The sequence below is a fragment of the Squalius cephalus genome, assembly GCF_949319135.1.
Source record: "Squalius cephalus genome assembly, chromosome: 22".
NCBI classification, from domain to species: domain Eukaryota; kingdom Metazoa; phylum Chordata; class Actinopteri; order Cypriniformes; family Leuciscidae; genus Squalius; species Squalius cephalus.
The window spans coordinates 6267349-6294463 of NC_137143.1; the positions used below are offsets into that span (position 1 = coordinate 6267349).

Genomic DNA, 27115 nt, shown 5'->3' on the forward strand with positions numbered 1-27115 from the left:
AATCCTAAATCTAACTGGGAGCCAGTGTAAAGACCTGAGGACTGGTGTGATGTGTTCATATTTTCTGGTTCTGCTCAGAATCCTAGTGGCAGCGTTCTGTATGAGCTGCAACTGTCTTATGGTCTTTTTGGGAAGGCCAGTGAGGAGTCCATTACAATAATCCACCCTGCTGGTGATGAAAGCATGCACAAGTTTCTCTAAGTCTTGTCTGGAAACAAAGCATCTAATTATTGCAATGTTTTTCAGATGAATGTATGCTGATTTAGTTATTGCTTTGACATGACTACTGAAACTAAGTTCTGACTCTAGTGTCACACCAAGATTCCTGACTTGATTTTTAGTTGTTCGACCCCTAGAGTGAAGGTATGCGTTCACCTTGAGAACTTCATCTTTGTTTCCAAACGCAATGACTTCAGTTTTGTCTTTGTTTAACTGAAGAAAGTTTTGACAATTTGACACATCCAACTGTTGACTTCATCAATGCATTGACACAGTGAGTCAATGGGGCTGTAATCGTTAGGCGATAGGGCTAAGTAGAGCTGTGTGTCGTCTGCATAGCTGTGGTAAGCAATTTGGTTCTTTTTCATTATTTGGCTCATCTAGAAAATATAGATTTTAACATTGAATTAAAATGTGATATTTTTAACCTAGTATTATTTAGTATACAGTGTGTAAAATAATTATTATAATAATACATTTCAATTTTAATTCCAATAGCCTACAAGCATTGCCTAATATGAACAACGCTGCGATAAAAAGTCTCTAGACATCTAAGAATTAATGACTTTCATAATGTTGGAATGGTAACGAAAGTATCTCAAAGACAAAGTCTTCATTAATTGACAAAAAGACAAATTATAAAATGCTCAATGAACAGAAGAATCCTGGAGTCTCAACTAAGAACTCTAGAACATGCTTACATATCTGTCAGCACCTGGATGTTCCAGTGTTTGGTTTAAGGGCTGGAAAATTAGGTATCATCGATACAAAAATTCATTCCCAAGTATATCGGACATTTTGAAGGATGTCCTTCAATGTAAGGATGTAAGGTTCCCTTTCGATACTTTATTCGTACTGCGTCGCTAGACGCTGTTGTGGGGAAAACTCCTTTTTTATCAGAATTCTGAAGCCTTTTTAATCAAGCAGTGAAACTGCACGGCCATTGGTTCGTGCAGAGTAATAAAACAAACCAATGGCGAGGCAGCGGAGCTGCACGAGTCTATGGCAGAGAAGCCCGCCAGAGCGCGCCAATATGGGCGTGGCATCTGGCTATAAAAGCAGGTGATCTGGCATAGGATACTCAGATCAATTCTCCTTCAGCGACGACACTTCTCTTCGCTGATACTCTGAGGATTCAAGCCTTCTCGCCGTTGACCAGCAAAGCAGCGGATCCAGCCGAATCAGCGTGCCGGCATCAGCTCTTCGCCGATCCCGCCCACTGCTCGCGAGCTGCTCTGCTCACGTCCCGCGTGCCTCGTTCTCTCCACATAGAGAATTTTCACCTGTGCTGTTTTCCCACCCAGACCAACGCCCCTCTGCCAGCGCGAGTGGTATGGTCTCGTTCGGAGGATCCGACGAGGATCTTCATGACGACAGCATGATGTTGGCGGCCTCTGATGCCGAGGATTGGTCGGGCTCGGTAGTTGAAGACAGAAGTCGTCCCAGGCTATGCGACACTTCCTGCCCAAGCGTTCAAGCTCCCATAATGCTCAGAGTCGCCCCAGGACTGCGCCGACTCAGCATGCTGTAAAGCCTGCGCCCTCGGCAGCGCTCATGTTCTGCAAAACACCAGCCCTTCCCAAAGCGCCAGGGACCCCGGCCTAAGATAACGCTGGACCCAGCACCTCAGAAGTCATCCTGATCTGCCAGGAAGGAAGAGGAGGAGGCTATGTTACCCTCCAAAAAGCCTCATTTATGCCCCCTAGCACCCAGTTCAGTTCTCGGTGCAGGAGGCAGTGTGTTTGTTGCAGCCTCTGGGCCTATTCAGTTTCACTTTCCCATGCAAAAAATCGCTGTTATAGAAAACAAAATAAAACACAAACCTACTCAAAAAGAGAGCTCTTTTCCTCTTTAACTTACCATGAGCCCCAGGCCTCACAGCGGTCTGTCGCTCAAACTAATAGAAACATCCCCGGAGTGTCAGAATGGGTTTTGGGGATAATAAAACGAGGTTACTCTCTACAATTCGCTCGCAGAACCCCGCGTCTCAGCGGTGAGGTTCTCACCTCGGTAAAGAGCAACGAAGCTCTTGTCCTCCACAACGAGGTGATGAATTTACTGGCGAAAGGAGCCGTAAAAACGGTATCCGCCAGCACTGAGCGAGTAAGGCTTTTACAGCCGTTACTTCCTCGTCCCCAAGAAAGATGGCGGTCTCAGACCCATTTTAATGAATCGAGCCCTTATGAAATGGACAGCCAGGATGATAACTTTGAAGCAGATCCTCTCGTAAATATGCCCAGGGGACTGGTTCTTCTCTCTGGACCTGAAAGACGTCTTGGTCTGATCGGACAGCATGACAGTGGTATCTTACATAAATCGCCAGGGCAGGCTCACCTCGAAACTTCTGTTCAAACTGGTGAAACAGTTTCAGAAACAGAGCAGAGCAGTGCACGTGCCGGGCAAACTGAACCAAGGAGCAGACATGCTGTCTCGAAGCAACGTCCCCTCAGAGGAGTGGATCTTCGGGAGGGCAGAGGTCGACCTCTTCGCCTCAGAAAACAACTCTTACTGCCCAACTTATTTCTCAAAGAGCAGGGATGCGCTGGCCCACGACTGGCCCAGCCTTCTCTTATACGTTTTTCCCCCGATCGCACTGATCCCTCAGGTCATCAGACGAATCAGGGAATACAAACATGTAGTCCTCTTTGTGGCCCCCCTCTGGAGGAACCAACCTTGGTTCTCAGAACTGACGCAGCTGCTCACAGCAGCCCCGTGGCCCATCCCTCTGAGACGGGACCTCCTCTCTCAGACGAACAGGACGATTTGGCACCCCCAACCCGAGTTGTGGGCACTGCACCTTTGGCCTCTCGATGGGAGCCTATGGACCTCCCCGAGAGAGTCTTAACACTAGAACTACCGGAATTCTATAACTACTATAATGGCCATAGCAGTCATTCTGACAGCTCATACTCATTTGCAAATAATTTCAATAAGCTATATCAAATCTAAGAAGAAATGGATCTGTAATGTTAGGATAGGTAATAATAAACATCAGAACACTACATTTTAATTCTAATGTATGTGAAAATGTATTAGGGTAAGTGTACCCATTAAGCCCATGTACCCTTTAAAGTCCCCATGAACCGGAAGTTGCAAACGACTTTTCTCCAGTGTTGTGACATATTTCCCAGTGAAAAGGAATATTGAACAGAGGGCAGGGTTTTACTCTCGCGCTCCTCCTCTCCATCTCTGCTCATAGCAGACTAACGGTTTGAGGGGAGTGGTTAAGCATTTCCCAACCCAAGCCGTCAAACCTACATCATCAGAGAAGGAATGCCATTCCAGACCGGAAGTAACTTTTCAGACTTTGATTAAAGATTACGACAGCAAACAATTTTTTTCTGTGTACTGTATTAATTTGCACGGATTCATTTTTCACCACAAGACTAGTAATATGCGCTAACAAAGTAAATAGGGTCAATATTGATTTCAGTTGGACTTTAAGCCCACTTTCAACTCTGAAGTCAAATTAAAAAAAGAGAAAATAATATTTTATGCTGCTTATTATTTTAATCAATCCAGTGATTTGTTACTTCCCTGGCATTTTTTATTGCATACCAATCACATTTGGCAATGTTGAGTTAGCCCCACCAATGTGCATGCTGTCTCAGGGGACCTCACACAAAGCCACCCCAAAACTTTGGTGTTTTGGGACCCTTCAGAAATCAACACATTTCTGGAATTTTCAGCCATTTCTTTGGTAACTACATTGATATTATGTCAAATAAGAGATAAATGTTTTGTTTTTTGTGTATAAACAAATAGTATTTTATCATTTTATATAATTTTCCTTTAAATGGAAAGATGAGTTTTATTAGCTTGCGTTAATTTCTAGGTCAAACCATTAGCCTTAAAGAAAGATAGACTGCCTAAGAATTAAGCATGTGAACTGCAAACAATAAATGTTTTGTGATTCATTTTACATTAATTTACAAATAACTACACCCTAAATTGTTTTATAGAGAAGATTATTTTTATAAATTAACTTTTTTTTAAGATGGGCTTAAATGGTACGGCACCACAAAACGCATGCAAACTATAGCCATCACAAGCTAACCTTGAATGAAAAAAACTTAACATTTCTCAATGTGGGCACAATGAAAATTACTATGATACTTAGTCAACAGTATATTTAAGCTCCATGCATGTATTTGTAAACATATCTTACATTTTTAAAGGAAAACATTGTCTTTTTTCACCATTACTCACTGTGGAACCATTTAAGCCCACCTTATGTGTTTCAATGAGGAATGCCTCTATTTGCAAACTTTGATACATTTTCTGAAATGTTTAATGATAACATGTCTTTGTGTGCTTTTACCTTACTAACCTTTTAACCTTACCTTACTTACACACAAATTACACACATTCATTCAAATGAGATAGAGCCCGTTTTGTCCTAAAGTCCTTTATGTATAACCAGGCATAATTCGGGAGCCAAGCTGAGTTAAGAATTGAGATTCTGGACATGGAGAGCTCCCAGAGGGACCCTACATTCCCCACAGTCCTGAGCCCCTGGGACGGTCCGGCTCCGAGATACCGCCACTTACTGTCCAACTTTGTCCGGGCTAAACTCGGGACCCAAGCCGAGTTGGGGCTCCGGACTCTGGGCATGGAAGGGTCACCCAGTGGGCCCCCTATGCTGAGTTATTGAGCCCTAACTCGGCTTTCTTCCCGAGATATGGTCACTTCCTGTGGAACTTTGACAGGGCATAACTCCAGAGTCAAGCCGACCTAAGGCTGCATATTCATGGTGTGGGGGGCCAACTAGGGGACCCCCCGAAACCCTGGCCCCAACTCAGCTTCCTTCCCCAGATACACCCGGTTAAACTTCCACCTTTGACCAGTCATAACTCGGGAGCCAAGCCGGCTTAAGGCTCCAGACTCCCGGTGTGGGGGGCCCACTAGGAGGCCCCCCTAAGCCCAGAGAATGGAGCCCCAACTCGGCTTGGCTCCCCAGATACACCCGGTCAAACTTCCAACTTGACTCCAGCTACAACTCCAGCCAAGCCGACTTAAGGCTCCAGACCCCCGGCCACTAACACCTACCCATCCCACCCAGGGCTGTAATCAAACATTAGCAAAATTACTTTTTTTAATACTTCCCTGTCACTGAATAAATATATTGATGTTTTACTTCTTTAAAATCAATACATTTTTTATATTTTGTGAATCAATGATGATGTGGGCTTATTTGGAACACTTGCGGGCTTAAATGGTGCCAAAGTACCAATTAAGCCCATGCCAGACTTCTGACTTTATTCCTAAATTATCTTAATTTTATATTCTAAAATGTACACCAACTAATTAATACAATCTCAAATGAGAGATTAATCTTGCATTTTAACAAATTATTTTTCTTATAAACTATGTCAATTATATGAAAAAAAACCTAGACTTAGATTTTGGTGGGCTTAATGGGTACACTTACCCTAGTTAATCGACAACAACAGAACAGCTATTGTACAGATACAAAGTCGAAAGTGATACATTTTCTATTATTTTCTTTGTAAAATGAAAACAAATGTATTCATCCTTGGATATTAGAATACAATAACTTACAAAAACATCGCCAATATGCATTTCAATGCATAGGTAAAACCTTTATGGGCACATATGAAACGCATATGCCCCAAACTGGGCAAAACTGTCATTCTGACCGTCACAGGAAAAGAATATGAAAATATAATAAACTGCGAGAAAACTAACTGATTTAGAAACCAATATTTGTTTTAGTGAGCAAATGAAAAATTGTATGCATACGGTCATACGCTCGTATGCAAATGCATTCGGTCAGTGTGACTGTTATGGCCATTCAAGGTAGAAATACTCAAAACTCTTTTGTGTCTTGTAATTTTGATAAAATAACAATGATAGAATAAAATATAGACACATTTAGGAAAAGTCAGGGTCCTATAGTTACATAGGTTTTATTTCAACAAACTTATTACATTGCAAAATTTTAAAACAGTCAAAATTACTGCCTTGGTAGTTCTAGTGTTAAACACCATTTCTGAGGCTAGAGCCCCGTCTACACAACGCCTCTATGCCCTTAAATGGTCTGTGTTCTCCGCCTGGTGCACAGCCCGGAGCACAAACCCCCTCTCTTGCGACATATCTCTGATTATCTCTTTCCTGCAGGAGATGCTGGATAAGGGACACACTCCCTCCACGCTCAAGGTTTATATGGCAGCCACAGCAGCATTCCACGCCCCTGTGGCTGGCCAAACTGTGGGCAGAAACAACCTTGTGGTTTGTTTCATGAAGGGGTCCAGGAGGCTGAACCCGCCCCGCCCCCTCACCGTCCCTACATGGGACTTGTCTACAGTGCTAAGGGCTCTCAGGAGCCCTCCCTTTGAGCCACTCCAGTAAGTCGACCTGCGACCACTGACAGTAAAGACCATACTTCTGCTAGCACTAGCATCGGTCAAGCGTGTGGGTGACATACAGGCACTCTCTGTGAGTGCCTCATGCTTGGAATTTCGGCCAAACAACTGCAAAGTCGTCCTCAAACCAAAGCATGGTTATATACATACGGTGCTCTCTACTCCGTTCAGAGCACAGGTTATTTCCCTCTCAGCACTTCCTCCCTCCGCGGATGAATGAGAGCTGCATTTACTTTGCCCTGTCAGGGCTTTGAGAATATACATAAAGCATTCCACCTCTTTTTGACACACGGAACAGCTTTTTGTATGCTTCAGAGGCCGCATCAAAGGGCATCCGGTCATGAAGCAGAGGATATCCAGATGGATAGTGGACGCAATTACACTAGCCTACTCCTCGACGGGCCTACGATGCCCCATCGGAGTAAGAGCTCATTCCACTAGAGGCATGGCCTCGTCCTGGGCCTGGTCCAGTGGTGTCTCCATTGGTGATATTTGTGCAGCGGCCGGCTGGTCCTCGCTGTCCACATTTACCAGGTTCTACAATTTAGAAGTCCCTGCTCTGCAGGCACAAGTCCTTTCTGTCTAGTGGATTTGGCCTCAGCCGTGCCCAAACCACTATGAAGTTTCCCCCCTACTATACAGTAACTCTGTGTCTATTGCCTATTGCTATAATACCTTCATGGCTCCGATCACGGTCTGGGCCACTGGTAACAGGCTATTGCCTTCTCTTACCTAACCAGCTCTCGGCCCTTCTAGTAACTAGGCCATACAGATTTCCTGGAACGATTGTCTAAGGCAGGATCTACCTCTATGAGTTCTTCCTGGTTTACGTACGTCTGAGCCCCTTACGAAATGAGTATTCCCTATTATGTCTTGGTTCCTCTAGGCTCTGCTAGGGCTTAAGGCCAAGTATATCATTCTAGTTGTTCTGCAGCCATAACACGGCGTGATTGTTTTGGTTCCCCATAACAGAGTCTAGCGACCCAGTAAGAGTAAAGGCCTCATTATACTTCTGCGTCGGACCTACGCCGGAGCCTATACGCCGTAGGCAACGTGTTGGTTTTAATTTATACTTCTGCGTCGTTGGCCGCGTTGACGCACCTAGGGAGCATGTGAAACCCCGAGGGAGGGGCTCTGGCAGACCAATCACAGCGCTTGAGTCCGCGTAGAATTGACGCGTTGTTACATTTTTGGAGAGGTGCACGTCAGGGTACGCCGTAGGGTACGCGCGCTACACGCAGCCTACGACGTAGCTACGGTGGCAGTTCGACGCAGAAGTATAAATAGGCCTTAAAGTATCGAAAGGTAACGTACTTGGTTACTTACGTAACCTCGGTTCCCAGAAATACGGGAACGAGTACTGCGTTTCAGGCCGTGCTATATTGCTGCACGACTCTCAGTTCGTCGCTTCAGTCGAATTTAATCTGAGTATCCTATGCCAAATCACCTGCTTTTATAGCCAGATGCCACACCCATCTCTGCCATAGGCTCGTGCAGCTCCGCTGTCTCGCCATTGGTTGTATTACTCTGCATGAACCAATGGCTGTGCAGTTTCACTGCGCGATTAAAAAGGTTTCAGAATTCGGAGAAAAAGTCGTTTTCCCCACAACAGCATCTAGCGTCGCAGTACTCGTTCCCATATCTCAGGGAACGGAGGTTACATAAGTAACCGAGTACGTTATCTCTGAAGTTCAACAGAAGTTGGGTGAACACTGACCCAAAGCACAGGAGAACATCATACAGAATGGCTTTACCAGAAGAAAATACACCTTCTGGAAGTGACCAGTTCTGACCTCAATCTAAATGAGATACTTTAGCATGATTTCACAATGGTGGTTCACACCAGACAGTCCTAAAATATTGCTGAACTTGTGGTGCAAAACCCCTCCTGACTGATGTTCAGATCTGATCCTCTATTACAGGAAACCTTTGAGGAAGTCATTGCTGCCAAAGGAGGGTCAACCAGTAATGAAATACTTCACATACTTTTTCCATCCTGCACTATGAATAATTTACACATTGTATTCAACAAGAACAGCTACTGCATTGTTGTTTGTTTGTTATTTGTTTAAGCAAACTGTGTTTGAAGGTCAGATCAAACATTGACCAATGCATTGAGGCGGACAAATTTTTATCCGATACTACAATTTACAGAATAAATCGCTTGATGAGCAAAAATAAATAAATAAATAATAATTTGTCTCAACAGTGGATGTGATTGAATAAATGGACTAACCATTGACCAATTTCATTGTATAGCATCTCAAATGTTGGTTTAGTAATTCTGAAATCCCTGAGCCAAAGTCAGTCATCAGAATTATTTGGTATTATTACTTCTCAGGTCTGTCTCACATGGTTGCGTTCACAAACACCAGCCATCCGAACCCAAGATAACGTAACAGCGTTTATTGCTTTTTGCATGCTTTGAGGCGCAAGACATTTATGATGTATGAAAAAAAGCACAGCATCTTCCCCAAATTGCAGCAACTTGCAACTTACACTTTTATTAAAATATATAAATTTAATCTAATTTATTACCAATAATGAAGATATATATATATATATATATATATATATATATATATATATATATATATATATACACACAAATATATATATATATATATATATATATATATATATATATATATATATATATATATATATATATATATACATTGTGTGTGTGTGTGTGTGTGTGTATCATCATATATATATGCAAACTCCACACAGAAAAGAATTTTGGCTCAGAACCGGGGCTTGAACCAGGGACCAGGTTAGGTGGATTGGATATGCCAAATTGTCGTAGGAGTGTGAATGTGTCCCAGCACTCTCAGTGCTAGGTTGTGTCAGGAAGGGCATCCGGCATAAAACCTGTGCCAAATCAAATGTGTGAGTGAAGCGGACCCTGAAAATTAGCAGGAATAATGCTAGGAAGATTGATGGATAATGAAATCAACAGAAAATAAGAAACAATTTTTAATTGTTAGTTCATGTTAACTAGTTAACTAATGCTAACAACCTGGTTGTAAAGTGTTAACGATTTCTACCTTAATCATGGGGCCAATTTGTTTTTTTTTTGTTTTTTTTTTTGTTTTTTTTTACATTGAGTCATGCAGAAATTCATGTGTTTATATATTTTCCTGCAACTTTTTTTTTTTCCTATTAGCCCATAACTCATCAACATTAAGAATCTAAATCTCATCTATGTTCCCTAACCAAGGTCATATCTGCAATCATTTCAAGTGACTAAAATAGTTATGCGAGGATGCCGACTAACCAATGAATAAATGTGGCACAAAACTGCCCAGCCCCCAGAGTCATATAACATGTCTACAATAATGAAAAATTCTGATGAAACCCAAAGATCAGGCTCAACTCAAGGGACAACACAAAAATGATACAATGAAGAGATACAATGGAAGAGGTCAGGAAGTCACTGCGCTAGAAATATAACCCGGTTGTCTCACATCTGGAGATAACAATATTTCAGACATTGTATAACAATACACTGGAGTTGTGTCCGGTTTAAAGGATTAGCTGATTCTTCCATGTCCTCTGGCAGGAGGACAACCAAAGATTGTGGACTTCCATCATTTTCCAGTAGTCCACTAGTCCCTCAAGACTCTGTAATCCTTTTCACCATGACCATCAGATTGACAATGCTATTCATCTGCTGTTCTCTCTCTCTCAACATACACCCAGGAACACATATATCTGCTGTTGACTTAAGGAAACTGGAGTTGTCCATGTGTTGACATGATTTGGAAAGGGAGCTCTTTGTATTTAGCTGGATTAAAGGAGATCTACAGGAACACTTCAACAAAGATGGAGCTGGTTCTTTGTAGCTTTGCCACTGTCACCACCATCCACTTAGCCTCATGCTGGGATTGGCATCACAACAATGAACACAAAGAGCTATTGACAGATAGTGAGTATCAGCACACTATGGTACATTAAAGGAAACAACATGAAATCAGATCTGACCTATTTACTTCATACATGTTCCTGATGTATTTAGGCTCACGTCAGTGCACTTTATTAATAAACTCACGTTTTATATATAAAAAATAAATAAAAAATCTAGGAATGCACAATATGTCTACCATATAGGCTAAGTTATACAATATCGACCGTTGAAGATTACTTGTAAAAAAAATGTTTGAATAAATTGTATATTTAATTGTGCATGTTTATTTCTGCCTATTTTTTCATTTAGGTTGATTTTGCTGTCATTAATAACACCGTTAATCTTTAGTAAATCTCAAAATGAATATCCATTTTTATACCGTACATTAAAAAAAAAAAAAAACACGTCCCAGCCGGGTTTGTCACTTATTGGGGTCCACTGGCAACATTTCCATTGTGGTCCGTCTTATTTGTAGCGTGGTTTTGTATTGGGAGTGTTGTGTTGTGAGTATTTGGAACACACATGTGTTGTGAAACTGATGAAGGTGTTTTCTTAATTTGCGGGTGTTTTTCTATTTGCATGTGTTTTCTTCAGCAGCGCGTTGAGCTCTCTCGGCCACCGTAGATTTATTCATAAAAGTCAAACCAAAACACACGGAAAACAGGAACAAAACAACCAAACACAATAATGATGAGAACGGACCATGAACTGAAAGAAGCATGCAGCTTAAATAGAACAAACCAATCAATGAAACTAATAACAGGTGTGCAAATTAATCAAACAATGAAAAACCATAGAAACGAACTGAAAACTAGGACACAGAACTAAAATACGTACGTAACAACCCCACCCTAATCAAACAAATCTAGATGATCCCTTACAATATAGTGTTTATTCATTTTTTGTTCAGTTTTAGTTATTTTAGTACAAGTTAAACTAAATGAAAATAAGAAATGTTTTTTTTTTTGTTTTTTTTTTTCAGTTTAAGTTCATTTTATTTCAAGCAACGAATTTGCATCACTCTGATAACTGGCATTTCAGCCTTTGCTTCAGGAAACTAATTAGCACAAGACAAATGCTTTGTCAGGTAGGAAAAAAATGCAATTCATTTCTGATTATTAATAATATTCCACCGTTTATTATTGTAAGGGGTTATTAAATGAGGGTTTGTTAAGTGTGAGTGATTCACTTTAAGTTTGTAGTTAATAGTTCAAGAAAAAGAAACACTAATAAATAAAAAGCTTTTTACTAAGGAAAATGTGGCGCTTGCCCCTGTACAACTTGCCACCATGTTGCCAGAAAGTTGCTTTACAGTTACTGGGGAGACCCCTAACCTATGGTCCATAACATGCTTTTTGTGTCCTGAGACAACAGCATCTGAATATTTTCTATCCATTATAAGCAAATGTCCTCATTTTGGTCACATTTACAAATCACCACTTACTAGAGCTGCACAATCAATTGTTAGAAGATTGAGTAAGAGAGTAAGTCACCTATTGAAATAAACTTGACATGTCAAATAAAAATTGTATCAATTACATCGTTACACCAGTAGGTGGCAACAAGTGACTACTAAAAAAATGAATTAATCATTCATTCAAGAAATTCGTTCAAAAATGCTGATTCTTCCAGTAAAGTAGTGTCTTTGAGTGAGTCATTGAATCATTCATTCAAACTGATTTTTAGTTCAAAATAATTCTAATTAAAGCTACACTGTGTAGGATTTTCTCCCATCTAGCAGTAAAATTGTATATGACTACCAACTGAATATTACTTTCTAGCGCCTCCCATTCCGAGGGCGTTTTAACTCCTACGGTGACCGTATTATTTAAAATCACGAGTAATCTCCCCCTCGCATTCGTCACGTTGCCACTGAGAGTAAAAACGCGAAAGGCGAAGCTTGAATTTCCAGGTATCTCCCTCTTTGTCTAATGTATTTTCAAGATGGAGGCGCAACATGGCTTCCGCCATTCGAGCGACTCGCTTGTATGTATTCTAAATTGCAGATTATACACTTACGAGAATACTTAATTAGTTGGTGAAGTGATTACACATTAATGATAATGTATAATTTTGAAAGAACAAAGTGTTTTTTGCTAAAAATCAACTTTGTGTAGCTTTAATAAAAAAATGTTAAAGAGACTGCAACAATAAACATTTTGTCAGAACCTCTAGTATATTATGTTATTTTGTTTCGTTGTCTGTTCAAAATCGTGGGAGACCAAAAAAAAAAATTGTGATTCTCTTTTTTCCCAAATTCCTGTTACTCTACCATTTACATATTAAAGGGGTCATCGGATGCCCATTTTCCACAAGTTGGTATGATTTTTTAGGGTCTTCATGTAAAGTCTGTAACATACTTCGGTTAAAATTCCTCAATGGTTGTGTAAAACAACTCCATTTTTACCTCCTCAAAAACAGCTCTGTTCACAGCGACCCATTTCGGGGCATGTCTCTTTAAATGATAATGAGCAACCGCTCCCCCCCCCCCCCCCCTTCCAGAGGGGGTGTCGACACAAGACACATAGGGTGTTTCTCAATATGCGTTCTTCAGCGATCTTGCATCCTTGTGTTCTCGTTTTACGTCATCATAACCGTCGAAGTTCAGACCCAATTCTCAAGAACGCAAGTACAGAGGACGCATGAAAGAACCCGGATGTGTTCTTGATACCGAGGATGCATCGAATGCAGACTTGAGCTAGTACTCGCCTGGTGTCCCAGAAGTCATTGCGGCCGGTTCCGAGTTCGTTCTTCCAAGGAAGCTTGGCAAGACCGGTCTCCACGAGAACACAAGTCCGTTCTCTGCGTTCTTGGAATTGAGAAACAGCCATAGAGTCCTGCTTTGGCAGTATACAAATGGCTGAGGCCAGAAATATGCTAATACGGGACAGTCCGTCAGTGGTCGTGGGTGGAGCATGAGCAATACAACATCATATTGCTCTGAAAATTGATTATTGAGAGTGTTTAGACTTTTTGAGTGTATGGATTTTTTTCATTGTATGGTGGTTGTGTCCACACACTGCAAAGACACATTTATATGCAAACACCATATAAAAGTGAATTTTGCACCTGATGACCCCTTTAGACGAAAAGTTGAGGAAGCTCAAACATTTCTGACATTAACCACATTTTTTACAACATTGCTTTATTCCATTTCTACTGTTTGCGGTAACACTTTACAACAAGTCTCATTAGTTAACGTTAGTTAATGCATTGACTAACATGAACTAACAACGAGCATCACATTTGTTTCAGTATTTATTCATATTTGTTAACTGTTCATTTTTAGTTATGTCTTAGGTCCATTAATGAAGTATTAGTAAAGGTTGGTAAACATCAACTAAGATTAATAAATATTTTTTATTGTTAGTTCTAAAACATTGTTGTAAATTGTTACCATGTTTTATTTGGTTACAAACCCCTCAAACAGGGTTAATAGATTATAAGGAAAAGTGAGGAAAAGAGGAGAAAAAGTAAAAAGCACTCTTCAGGAAGACAAATGAAGAGAAAAAGTGGAATCCAGTGGAATGAATAAATATGTGGAATGTTAAATAATCAAATATCGCTGATTAAATCACATCAACGGATCACAAGAGCCAGGCATCTATTGTCTTTTTAACATGGCGAGAGCAGAATAAAAAGAAAAAGCAGCAACTCGCTGCACAATGTTTTAATGACCGTCAAAGTGACATAAATGACTATTTGCAGCAGAACCTTGTTTAATATTAAACACATAGTTGAAAGCGGATAACAAAAGCACATTTGCATTCATTCTTTCTTTAAATGTGGTCAAAATCCCTCCCAGACCACCTCCAAATGTGGTTTCATGAATAGTGTGCGTAATGTTACTACTTCAAATGTCTAACCCAAATCCCAATCCCTAATTAAGAGCAATATTAATAATGATTCTTGCCATACTAAACACAACTAATGAATAAAAAAACAGTTCCAGATGACTGGATACTTTATGGAGAAGAGGCTAAACTCATTAGTAATATGAAGTTCTGCATTCACCATCTTTCCTTCTGCCATCCCCCCCCCCCCCCCCAATCCCCTCCCTCCTCTACCCCTCAACCCCCCCACCCCACCCCACACACACACACACACACACACACACACACACACACACACTCTCTCTCTCTCTCTCTCTCTGAACCTGGAATGCAGAAATAGGCCCCAAGTCCTGCGCCTTCATGTAAATCTATGGAAAGTTTGAAGCAGAGACGAGTTAATATTCCAGCATGTGTTCTGGCAGCCCTCCCCTGCTGCTCTGAAAGGCCGACCTTTGACCTCTTAGCCATTCTGATCCAGACTAGTGCTCTTGACCCCCAAGCCACCCTGACGAGAACACGGTGACAGAATCAGACCTTCAAGGGTGTGTATGTTCTGTCATCGGATAATAAACACTCTTCTTTTTGCTTTCCTAAAAGCACTCGCATCTCCCACCGAGAGGGAAAGAGTGACTGAGCAGGGCCTTTCACCTTTAAAGGTCATGGAATAGAAGACCCCCTATCAGATGAAATCAAGGGCACACGCGGCTGAAAGACAGCGACTTTAGGGAACGCTGCAAACAGAAGAAAGAAAATGTTTTGGTGCACTTCTGTGAACAGTCAGTGGCAAAAACAGCAAGTTAGGGGAGTAACAATGGCAAGAAAGTCCACGAAAATCCATAAGTTCCTAGAAAATGTATTATTTGTACTCATGTTGGTTTCAAATGTTTTTGAAAAACATTTTAAAGAAAGGTGTTATATTATATATATATATATATATATATATATATATATATATATATATATATATATATATATATATATATATATATAACGACTAAAAAATATCATATGGTGTAACCAAATTAAAAGTAATGATATTTCCTTATACCTTGAATACAAGAGTTTTTAAATGTGTATTTTTTTTTTTTTTTTTTTACATATTTAAGTTTTTGTTGTTGTTGTTTCATTTCAAATGTCATTACTTCTTAAATATCATTACATTTCTGGGAGTATCAGATTTTTTTAGCCCAACACACTATTAAATATAAAAAAATTGTAAATAATGGCACAGAAAAGTGAAGCAAGATCTGAGAAAATCTCTAACATTATTCGTTTACATTAGATAATAGTGCAATGAAATTCATATATTTTTCAAATGTGGCTTCATCACACCATTTTCACACAGTAGCCTATATTGTAATTTTACAGACAAACACTAATGGTGTGTGCACACTAAAAGCAAATTTAATTATTTGCGCGAGTAGCCTATTACATACAAAGTCAATGCAAAGACGCGAACAGACGCGCAATAGCGGGGGGCGACGCAAATGACGCGAATTGGGCAGCGCGATTGCTGCGAAGTTCGAACACACAATATTCGCCTCAATCGCGTCTTCCAGGCAAGTTGAAATTTGCATGGCGCATTATCGCGCAAGCCAATCAGTGAAGAGCTTATTGACACGTCCAGTTGTATCAGAAAATGGAGGAGAGCATTAATTTAGCACTCCGAAACTACTTATTCATACAGAGACCGGACAAAAAAGGAGATAGCTTGGAGAAAAGTAAGTGAGGAAGTTGGACTTTATGCTGTATTTGGTTCCTTGCCACAACAGCAATAGCAGTTCTCTCCAACATGGTTGATCAGAAAAAAATGGCAGAAAGAAAAGTTGTTGTTGTTGATGTGCGTTAACGCGCAATGTTTTTTATTCACGCAAGTGAAGCGAAAAAAGTAATCCCGCGAGTAATCTAGAGCGAGTAACGCGATGCGAATATTCGCTTTGCTTTTGGTGTGCACACATATAGCAGACATTCTGAAAAAAGTGTTTGTTTTGTTTTAAGCTTGATTCAAGAATCTGCTAGGGGCTTCTCCCTACTTTCCTTGCAGCAGTTCGCATTCTATTCGCTGTATTTATGTGCATGTCTCGACAGTAGCCTTCACTCATGCAGTAGCAGCGTAGGTCTAAGCCTATGTACATTCCATTCTTATCAATAAATGCTGTTTAAATCTATTCTGAGAGTTGTCATGATTGAAATATTGTATCTCGATATTATAATGTATTCCTTCATTAATGACCACTTTACAGCTAGGGTTAAACAGACCTAATACATTCATGATGAACAAGAGATCTGTCCCAACTCATGCTGCATAACGCATGGCCTTGCCATCACGAACATCCAATGGCTGAAAGCCACACACAGGATCTGTGCCTATTCAATTATACATGAAGCAAACAGAATCAAATCAATTAGGTATTGCTGTGGCATGAATGAAAGGTGCATAATTGATGCCAGCTCTCCTGCATTATACATATCTGTCTGCAAATCTCCACGTACAGCTTCCGAGAGGGAGTCAAAGAGCACAGAGGCCGCATTTCACCACATTATTCACTTAATCTATTCATTTGCATTGGCATGAGCTAGACTTGGAGACTGATCTTCAGCTGAAAAGGATCTCTAAAGGTTTCAGTTTAGCCATTAAGTAAGAAGGCCACAGATACCACAGCATTAAAAATAGCTGGATTTTTCCATCGATGTCAAGATATAAATTGGATCCGCTCATATTGTGGCAAGAAAACTTGACACTGGAAAAACGGTTTCTGGAGGAACTACTCGAATGGGCATGAGAGTGTTAGATGAGGTGAGAGGGAGAGATTTTGGGGAGATTTCTCATTTTTCTCTTTATATTCTCAGGGCATCTAGACAGATGGCAGACATTAAAAAGAAAGAGCCATGTGACGTCTCTCAACCGCACCGCTGAGATAGAGGTAATTAAAATACATTTAATCAAGTTACTCTAATGAAAAATGCAGCTGGACACCCGGTTCCACCTTCTGCTCCCACTCTCACACCTTTATACACTCAACTTTTGGCCACTATTTACCAGAAAATTACACTCAAAATAAGGTGATTTTTTTTGCATATAAAGTAGGACTGGGTAACATTAACTAGGCCTACCTCATGACACAACACGCATCACAATATATCACGATTCAAAACATCTGCCAACCGTTCGCATAAACACTCAACGACTAGCAGATGAATGCTACATCACCTGATTTAAAACCTGATAATATTCATGAGTCAGGAATTACTGTATGTTTTTTTTAACCTGGCAAAGTTATTGCAATTTGAATGAGAATGATTAATAAAATCTTAAAATTCATGGAAATGTCCTCAATTAATCAGTTTTCTCATGAATCTCATCTAATTATTCCTCATGCAGAGTCAAACTTGCTGACAATCAACAGTGTCTCTAATTGGTGAGTGAGAAGTTTTTATTCTTGTACATTAATTGGTCAAAATTATTCACAAATCAGGCTAAATGATTCATCGGGGAAATCAAGGCAAGTATATATAAACCTATATATTTAAAATATGAATATAAACTGAAGCGTTCTTAATTGATTACTGTAGTCAGACACAGAAGGACTGGAGGAGTGCAACAGGTTTATCAGATCATGTTCATTTGGAAATATCTTAGATACAACATAATAGGCATTTGTGGTGATTGCTTGACTCACAGTCTTAGGATAAGTTAACAATGTATTAAAAACGGAAACGCTTTTCCCTTCGCATTTTTCAGCTACTGATGATAACATTGTCAAAACGATCCCCGTTCACACGGTTCCACGAAAACAACTAAAAACGCTGTATTCTGCTGCCAGGCCAGTAGTTGGCGATGTCACTTTGTAAAGAAACACTACGTTCCTATAGACTCACACGTTATACGGATGAGCATGACGTCACCGTTTTCACAAATTTGCGTTTTTGTACTTTCACAGAGACTATAACGTTATGGTTTTCAAAAACCTGCACTTTGAAACACGTTTTTAAAAGTTTGCATTTTCAGGCCCCCAAAACGCTGTTGTGGTGTAAATGAACGAACAAAACGCATCAAATATTTTCAGTTTTTAGTTAAAAACGGTGCTGTGTAAACAGCCCCTAAATGATTCATTAGTGGATTAGATTGAATTTGAATGATTTTAATCATCCAGAATTCGCATTACTGGATGGGAGGCTAGGGGGACCATGGAAATTCACTGGTTAAAAAGTGTGGGAAAAAACTAAACACAATAACCTTGAAATCTGTTTGGTTGAATGGAAAAAAGCATGTCCTAATTAGCAAAATCAAGGTAACTACATAGGGTAAATCTATATATTTAAAATATATCCATATAAACTAAAGTGTAATTTATTTGTTACTGTATTAATATACGGAACATACTGTATTAGCATATGTATTATTAACATAATAGGCTGTTGTGGTATTGCTTGAATAACGGGACCAACGAAACACACACACACACACACACACAAAAGTAAATAAGTTGCTGGGGTGTTTCTACATTATGCTTTTCTACAGGTTTAAGCAAGGCCATAATTTATTATGACATTTCAGCATTTGACCCAGGTTTTCACTCTTGCCTTAACATGTCTGAATGTATGTGATTATTTTAATAATGTGCAGGACATAGCCTACTTTCCAAGCATCACATTCGGATGCGGCTGATTTGCATGACGCTGTCACAAAATAAAGAGCAATATGTTTACATTCGCCCGACGTGCGGACATAATGAGTGACACAAACCATCTATCAACACAATACATTTACATAAACACAACATGCGTGTTATTAAGCACGAATTTAAAGAGACCGTGATCACACCACCGAAATGACATCTCACAGCGTCCACACCGAACACTTGTACTCACCTTCCGTGTCGATGATGCAGACGCTGACTGTGTGGGGGATTGTGGGAAGCGTAGTTTTTAAGCAGCCGCGGCCGCGCTGTCCAAAAGCGCCACAAAACTACATTTCCCAGTATTTGTAGATGCTGTCATACACATTCACGGTGTGCCATGTAAAGCGTTATAGTTCTATTTTTACGTTCTTTTACATAATTTCAGTCCTGCTGTAATATAAAAAAATATATATATCAAACTGTTATATTTCACGAATTATTGTGTATAAAGTGGAATGGAACAATAAAAATATCATCAGATGCATGGCCATATCTCACATCAAAACATAATGAGCAGGTATAGGACTCATATAATGCTATGTAACTCAGCTTTTTTGGCAGGTAATTTAACATCCCTAAGCATTATTACAAATCATCCATTTTATCCTATATATATATATATATATATATATATATATATATATATATATATATATATATATATATATATATATATATATATATTCACCTACCTATAAAGAAAAAAAATCTAATGTCAACTTAGGTGCTCATATGATAGTGATTCACTCTGTATCTCATTTCTGATCGGTTAAAAACGATGGTGTTACAACTTAGGTCTAAGGTATTGATGCTAAGAGCATAAAGCTTAGACTTATAGGCTATAGGCTACTTCTAATATCCTAGAATTCATTAGATGTCCCATTTGCAGTGAACCGATTGATTATTGTACAGAAATTGATCAGTTAACTTAATTAGAATGGACAGCTCCCTATAGGAACATTATATGACCATTAATTAAACACTTAGTTAAACTTAGCCACTAAGACATTTTGTACTAATCTACAAAGAGTCAAAGATAGTGTGCTGGCAGCTGCAAAGTTTATGAGGCCTTTTATAGATTTGTAATAAATTTCCAGTAAAGCAAAGGAAGGAGTTATTGTTATACCGCATATGACATTAAGAGCCAGACTACAGTGAAAAATTACATGAATGGCATATTTAGGGTGTATCTGTTACTCGCTTTGTATCGAGGGGGATATTGATTTGCTGTCATGCAGATGTTGGACAAATGGGGCAACATCTGGATATGACAGAATGACTTATCATAAAACTGCCCTCCCACCGGCAGCCATTAACTTGCAGCTTTATTCTTTACGTTAATATATTAATTCAAGTGGCTCCGAGAGCAACTTATATGTCAGAGTTTATGTGGATTCCTGGAAGCCAAGCTATAAAAATGATAATAATAACAGATGCTGAACTGACATTCTTTCTTAATATGGAAATAAATCCATCTAATGATTTTCTGACTTGGCAAAGAAAATCCCTAATTTAATAGTAAATAATCATTTTTAACAGTTAAGAAGCAAAATACCTACAGTAGCCTATGTGAAGTGCCAACCCAGTCTCACAAGAAAATGTTACTATTTTACGAGGTGCTAATTTCATATAAATTCATACAATGTTTAGAAAGAAAAACATAAGCATGAAGCTCAACCCCCTAAACTTAACCATGGGGTGTCAGCAGATAAACATACAAATAAGATTGTATGATATTATATGATTTGTCACCGATGCGCAAAAATGTAAAATAGTTACGAACTAGTATGTTTGAAGTGCTATAGTACAATTTTGTAAAGGTGACGAAAGTCATTTATTTATTTCCTTTGTTTTGTGAAATATTTCCACGCTTTTTATATAATTGGACAAAATTACAGCTTTGTTGAACTTTGACAGCATGACTGGAAATTATGCTCAATACAAACATTCTGTTCACATGATAATGTGATATATTAGTGATTTTGACATAATTTATGAAATCACAAAGGCTGCGATTATTTTATATGCGCAGCTTGTCAGTGATGTACGGCTCTGTTATCAGTAGTAAACGCTGCTCCATCTGAAAGCACTGCCAGTTTGAGTCGCTTATAATGTGCATTTGAAAAAGTAACACGTGTCAAACATCTTTCAAAACTTGAGAAGCATTTATGAACCTCTTGTCCAAAAAACTACAAAAAGATACATTTAATAACGTTTTTACTCCAAACTGACTTCATAACGTCAGTTGAGTGCTTAAAAACATCCTTCTGTGAGATGATGTGGCTTCTTACGCAGAATAAGGCACACAACATACTATTTCATAGTATCCTATACAGTGAAAAAGGCTATGAAGATTAGCATTGAAGTATAAATATACTTTATTATCATGAATATACCCAAAGAGGCTTGAAGAACTCAGATAAACCATATATTGTCATATGTTTATTAGTCATGTTTAATCAATCAAAGCCATTCAATCTTCTGTTTATTCAGCTACAGCAATAGTATGATGCCCATAGGGATTTCCTGGAACTACGTGCGTTATCATACTTCTGCGGGGAATATTTGGAGTTTCTGCTCGAGAGCACCCTCTGACTTTCAGATGGAGCAGCATTTACTACTGATTTAATTTCGATTAATCATGCAGCCCTAAGCAGAGTAGACAAGTCACAACAGACAGAGCCGTCTGACCAATCAGTGCAGAGTAGACCAGTCACAATATACTGAACCGTCTGACCAAGCAGAGCAGAGTAGACAAATCACAACAGATAGAGCCATCTGACCAATCAGATCAGAGTAGACCAGTCACAACAGACTGAACCGTCTGACCAAGCAGAGCAGAGTAGACAAATCACAACAGACTGAGCCATCTGATCAATCAGAGCAGAGTAGACCAGTAACAACAGACTGAGCCAGCTGACCAATCAGAGCAGAGTAGACCAGTCACAACAGACTGAACCGTCTGACCAATCAGAGCAGAGTAGACCAGTCACAACAGACTGAACCGTCTGACCAATCAGAGCAGAGTAGACCAGTAACAACCATAGACTGTAAAAAATATGGACAAGGCGTCTGTGACGTCACCCATAGACTTTCTGAAGAACGGTTTTGAAGCCGTTTATGGGGGGTATGGACGGCGCCATCTTGGAAAATCTTGGGAAATCCTAACCCCGCCCACCTTCTGGCCAATCCATATATGGGTAAAGGACGCGAGTCCGGTTATTCTGCAAATAGAACAGCGCGCGTCACTCAGCTCACTCTGCTAATCCGGTTATCTCTGTATGTATATTTTAGGCAACAATAAAACGAAATAAGTTATAAAACACCACACTGCCTCTTTTTGTTTTCATTTAAAGAAATCTTAAACATTATAGCCACACAAATGTGGTTCAGGCAACGCGTATTGATTATATTCACTGCATATAACGTTAGCCTATTTATAACAAAACGAAATATAAAACAACCCTGCCTCTTTTCGTTTAAATATAATATACAAATATTAAACATTTTAATATGGTCCAGGCAATATGTGCATTTGTACTAAACAACAGATGTTGCAGTAAACAACATTACAGATCATCTTCGTTGTATTAAAATTTAAAATGACAAAACTCAACCCAGTCTCTTTTTGTTAAATTTCAGTTTTATCAATATTAGCCATTATAAAAGTATAAGTAAAAGGTACAAGAAGCTATACAAATATAGCAAACAATTCAGTCAAACATACAAAGACAGGGCTCTAGTCTAACCATACAACGGTAAAGTTAAGCTTATAAAGTTATGAAACTTCACTTAGCCCTCAGCCAAAACGATTGGCCAGGGAACAAATTATAGATTCACAAGACCAAAGATCGCCCGTTAGATATACACAAGACGAATTATATCTCATGTTTAACCACTACAGAGACGCCAGAGTCAGCGGCAAACGTCAGAACGACTAGCCGAGGAAAGGCTGTTCCGGGCGGGGTACATGAGCGCCGAGCGCCCGGTGATCGCCTGCATCTCACAACCTGGATCAAATTTTCATAAATCTTTATAAATAAACCACAGATTTGAGCTTTAAACAACTACATTCTCACCTGAAAAACTCTTAAAACTACATTTCATGATACAAAAACAGTAGTATTATATTTCAACTGTATATTAAAAAATGGCGCTTCTTATGTTGTCATTCTCCTTGGCGCAGCCTATGCTCGTTATCAGCTGTCAATCAAGCTGTCAATCAAAGTTAACCACGCCCTTATTTGGCATACATTTTATATCTAAATACTATCTAAACTAACGAGTTAGAAAAAAATTCACCCCCCTCACAGTTGTCAGGCACTCGGAACCTATCGAAAAATACAATAAAAGTCCATGGGACCAACCTGTAAAAACATGAATTTATGCTGTGAAAACGGACATTTTAACATGGGGTCTATGGACATTTGCTCCCTTTTGGGACCTGCCCCTAGCGGATTTTCGATGTATTGCAGTTTTTCGCACTTCCGGGTAGGCTTCATTTTTCAGATTAGAATGTTGCCCCTTGGTTACAACAGACTGAACCGTCTGACCAAGCAGAGCAGAGTAGACCAATCACAACAGACAGAGCCATCTGACCAAGCAGAGCAGAGTAGACCCATCACAACAGACTGATCTGTCTGACCAATCAGAGCAGAGTAGACCAGTCACAACAGACTGAACCGTCTGACCAAGCAGAGCAGAGTAGACCAATCACAACAGACTGATCTGTCTGACCAATCAGAGCAGAGTAGACCAATCACAACAGACTGATCTGTCTGACCAATCAGAGCAGAGTAGACCAGTTACAACAGACTGAGCCGTCTGACCAATCAGAGCAGAGTAGACCAATCACAACAGACAGAGCCATCTGACCAATCAGAGCAGAGTAGACCAGTTACAACAGACTGAGCCATCTGACCAATCAGAGCAGAGTAGACCAGTTACAACAGACAGAGCCATCTGACCAATCAGAGCAGAGTAGACCAATCACAACAGACTGATCTGTCTGACCAATCAGAGCAGAGTAGACCAGTTACAACAGACTGAGCCGTCTGACCAATCAGAGCAGAGTAGACCAATCACAACAGACAGAGCCATCTGACCAAGCAGAGCAGAGTGGACCAATCACAACAGACTGATCTGTCTGACCAATCAGAGCAGAGTAGACCAGTCACAACAGACTGAACCGTCTGACCAAGCAGAGCAGAGTAGACCAATCACAACAGACTGATCTGTCTGACCAATCAGAGCAGAGTAGACCAATCATAACAGACTGATCTGTCTGACCAATCAGAGCAGAGTAGACCAGTTACAACAGACAGAGCCATCTGACCAATCAGAGCAGAGTAGACCAGTCACAACAGACTGAGCCGTCTGACCAACCAGAGTAGAGTAGACCAGTCACAACAGACTAATCTGTCTGACCAATCAGAGCAGAGTAGACCAGTTACAACAGACTGAGCCGTCTGACCAATCAGAGCAGAGTAGACCAGTCACAACAGACAGAGCCATCTGACCAATCAGAGCAGAGTAGACCAATCACAACAGACTGATCTGTCTGACCAATCAGAGCAGAGTAGACCAGTCACAACAGACTGAACCGTCTGACCAAGCAGAGCAGAGTAGACCAATCACAACAGACTGATCTGTCTGACCAATCAGAGCAGAGTAGATCAATCACAACAGACTGATCTGTCTGACCAATCAGAGCAGAGTAGACCAGTTACAACAGACTGAGCCATCTGACCAATCAGAGCAGAGTAGACCAGTCACAACAGACTGAGCCATCTGACCAATCAGAGCAGAGTAGACCAGTCACAACAGACTGAGCCATCTGACCAATCAGAGCAGAGTAGACCAATCACAACAGACTGAGCCGTCTGACCAATCAGAGCAGAGTAGACTAGTTACAACAGACTGAGCCGTCTGACCAATCAGAGCAGAGTATACCAATCACAACAGACAGAACCGTCTGACCAATCAGAGCAGAGTAGACCAGTCTCAACAGACTGAGCCGTCTGACCAATCAGAGCAGAGTAGACCAGTCACAACAGACTGAGCCGTCTGACCAATCAGAGCAGAGTAGACCAGTCACAACAGACTTAGCCGTCTGACCAATCAGAGCAGAGTAGACAAATCACAACAGACTGAGCCGTCTGACCAATCAGAGCAGAGTAGACCAATCACAACAGACTGAGCCGTCTGACCAATCAGAGCAGAGTAGACCAGTTACAACAGACTGAGCCATCTGACCAATCAGAGCAGAGTATACCAATCACAACAGACTGAACCGTCTGACCAATCAGAGCAGAGTAGACCAGTCACAACAGACTGAGCCGTCTGACCAATCAGAGCAGAGTAGGCAAGTTACAACAGACAGAGCCATCTGACCAATCAGAGCAGAGTAGACCAATCACAACAGACTGAACCGTCTGACCAATCAGAGCAGAGTAGACCAGTCACAACAGACTGAGCCGTCTGACCAATCAGAGCAGAGTAGACCAGTCACAACAGACAGAGCCGTCTGACCAATCAGAGCAGAGTAGGCAAGTTACAACAGACTGAGCCGTCTGACCAATCAGAGCAGAGTAGACAAGTTACAACAGACAGAGCCGTCTGACCAATCAGAGCAGAGTAGACCAATCACAACAGACTGAGCCGTCTGACCAATCAGAGCAGAGTAGACAAGTTACAACAGACAGAGCCGTCTGACCAATCAGAGCAGAGTAGACCAGTCACAACAGACAGAGCCGTCTGACCAATCAGAGCAGAGTAGGCTCACAAGGGGTTTAGAGTGACTGAATCTTCGAATTAACTGCTTTCAGACCCTTTGAGAAATTCGGTGATGCTGCAATGCAATGTTTTTTTGTTTTTTGTTTTTTAACTCGTATGCATGTAAACCTGTTGTAGGAGATATCTAAAACAGAAATAGGAACTTATAAAATAGCATAGCAGAGGGACTTCAATAGGACATTAATCCTCTGTTCCAGTCATTTTTATTTTATTTTATTTTATTTTATTTTATTTTATTTTATTTTATTTTATTTTATTTATTTATTATTTTATTGATTGTTCATCTGAGTGGTACAAGACCTTGCTTAATGGTTATGTTATTTCACTCTTTGTTTAGACAATAATATATTTTTTAAATAAAATAATATTTTTACCATGTGCTTATACAGAATATCTAAAGAGTATGATCAAAGTGAATGTCTCATCTATATATTTGTAATTAAGTAGTTGCAGGCTGAGAGCTTCTTTCTTATTGTTCTTATATAATGTCTGTCCAATGTCAAGAACTGCCAAGTCGAGTTCTTCAGAGGAGCAATCTTTCCTTGCCAATACAAATCTATTCTGTTCTACACGGACAGCACACTTCAGTTTAAAAAGAAGCCTTTTAATGTCACGTCCTCCTCTATCAGTATTACTGATTCATTTATCTTTTGTTTAACCTACATTGTGAGGACCAAATGTCCCCACAAGGATATTAAAACCTGAGATCACCTACATTGCGGGGAATGGATCATGTAATAAACATAATAAATGATGGTTATTTGAAAAGGTATAAATGCAGAACGTTTTCTGTGATGGGTAGGTTTAGGGTGGGGAGATAGAATATACAGTTTGTACAGTATAAAATAATTATGCAGAGTCCCCACAAAGATAGCGAAACCGAGTGTGTGTGTGCGCGCGCGCATGAAAGTCATGGAATTTTTATATGGTGATTCTAATTTTTAAATATGTACCCACGTCTTTTACTTCATAGTTGTGAAATATGCATTTTGAATCATACAACCATCCACTCTTCTCCATGTAGAAGATTCTGCTGATAATTTCAGATGCAGAGCTTGCATGCAGTCATTTTATTACTGATGTTATCTGGAGTGTTTGGTTTTATCCCTGATAAAGGAGAGAGAGAAGGAGAGCGCCTTTGTGCGTCCATCACACACAGTCTGACAGCGCGTCCGTTACGCGCTCGGCGCTAGGATCCGGCGGATCTCTCTCTCTCTCTCTCTCTCTCTCTCTCTCTCTCTCTCTCTCTCTCTCTCTCTCTCTCTCTCTCTCTCTCTCTCTTCCAAGCCT

At 40.0% G+C, this 27115-nt stretch overlaps 1 protein-coding gene across 5 annotated transcripts in view; it reads right to left on the reverse strand.

Annotated features, from left to right (window-relative positions):
* Nucleotides 1–19282, reverse strand: part of fhit (fragile histidine triad diadenosine triphosphatase) — a 338996-nt gene extending 319714 nt beyond the window's left edge. For 2 of the 5 annotated variants that reach the window (XM_079857654.1, XM_079857659.1), the window contains exon 1: nt 19221–19282. The gene's annotated coding sequence lies outside the window, so the exon portion shown is untranslated. The remainder of the gene's footprint in view (nt 1–19220) is intronic. The other 3 variants (XM_079857655.1, XM_079857658.1, XM_079857660.1) reach the window with 2 other exon arrangements.
* Nucleotides 19283–27115: the final 7833 nt, after the last annotated feature.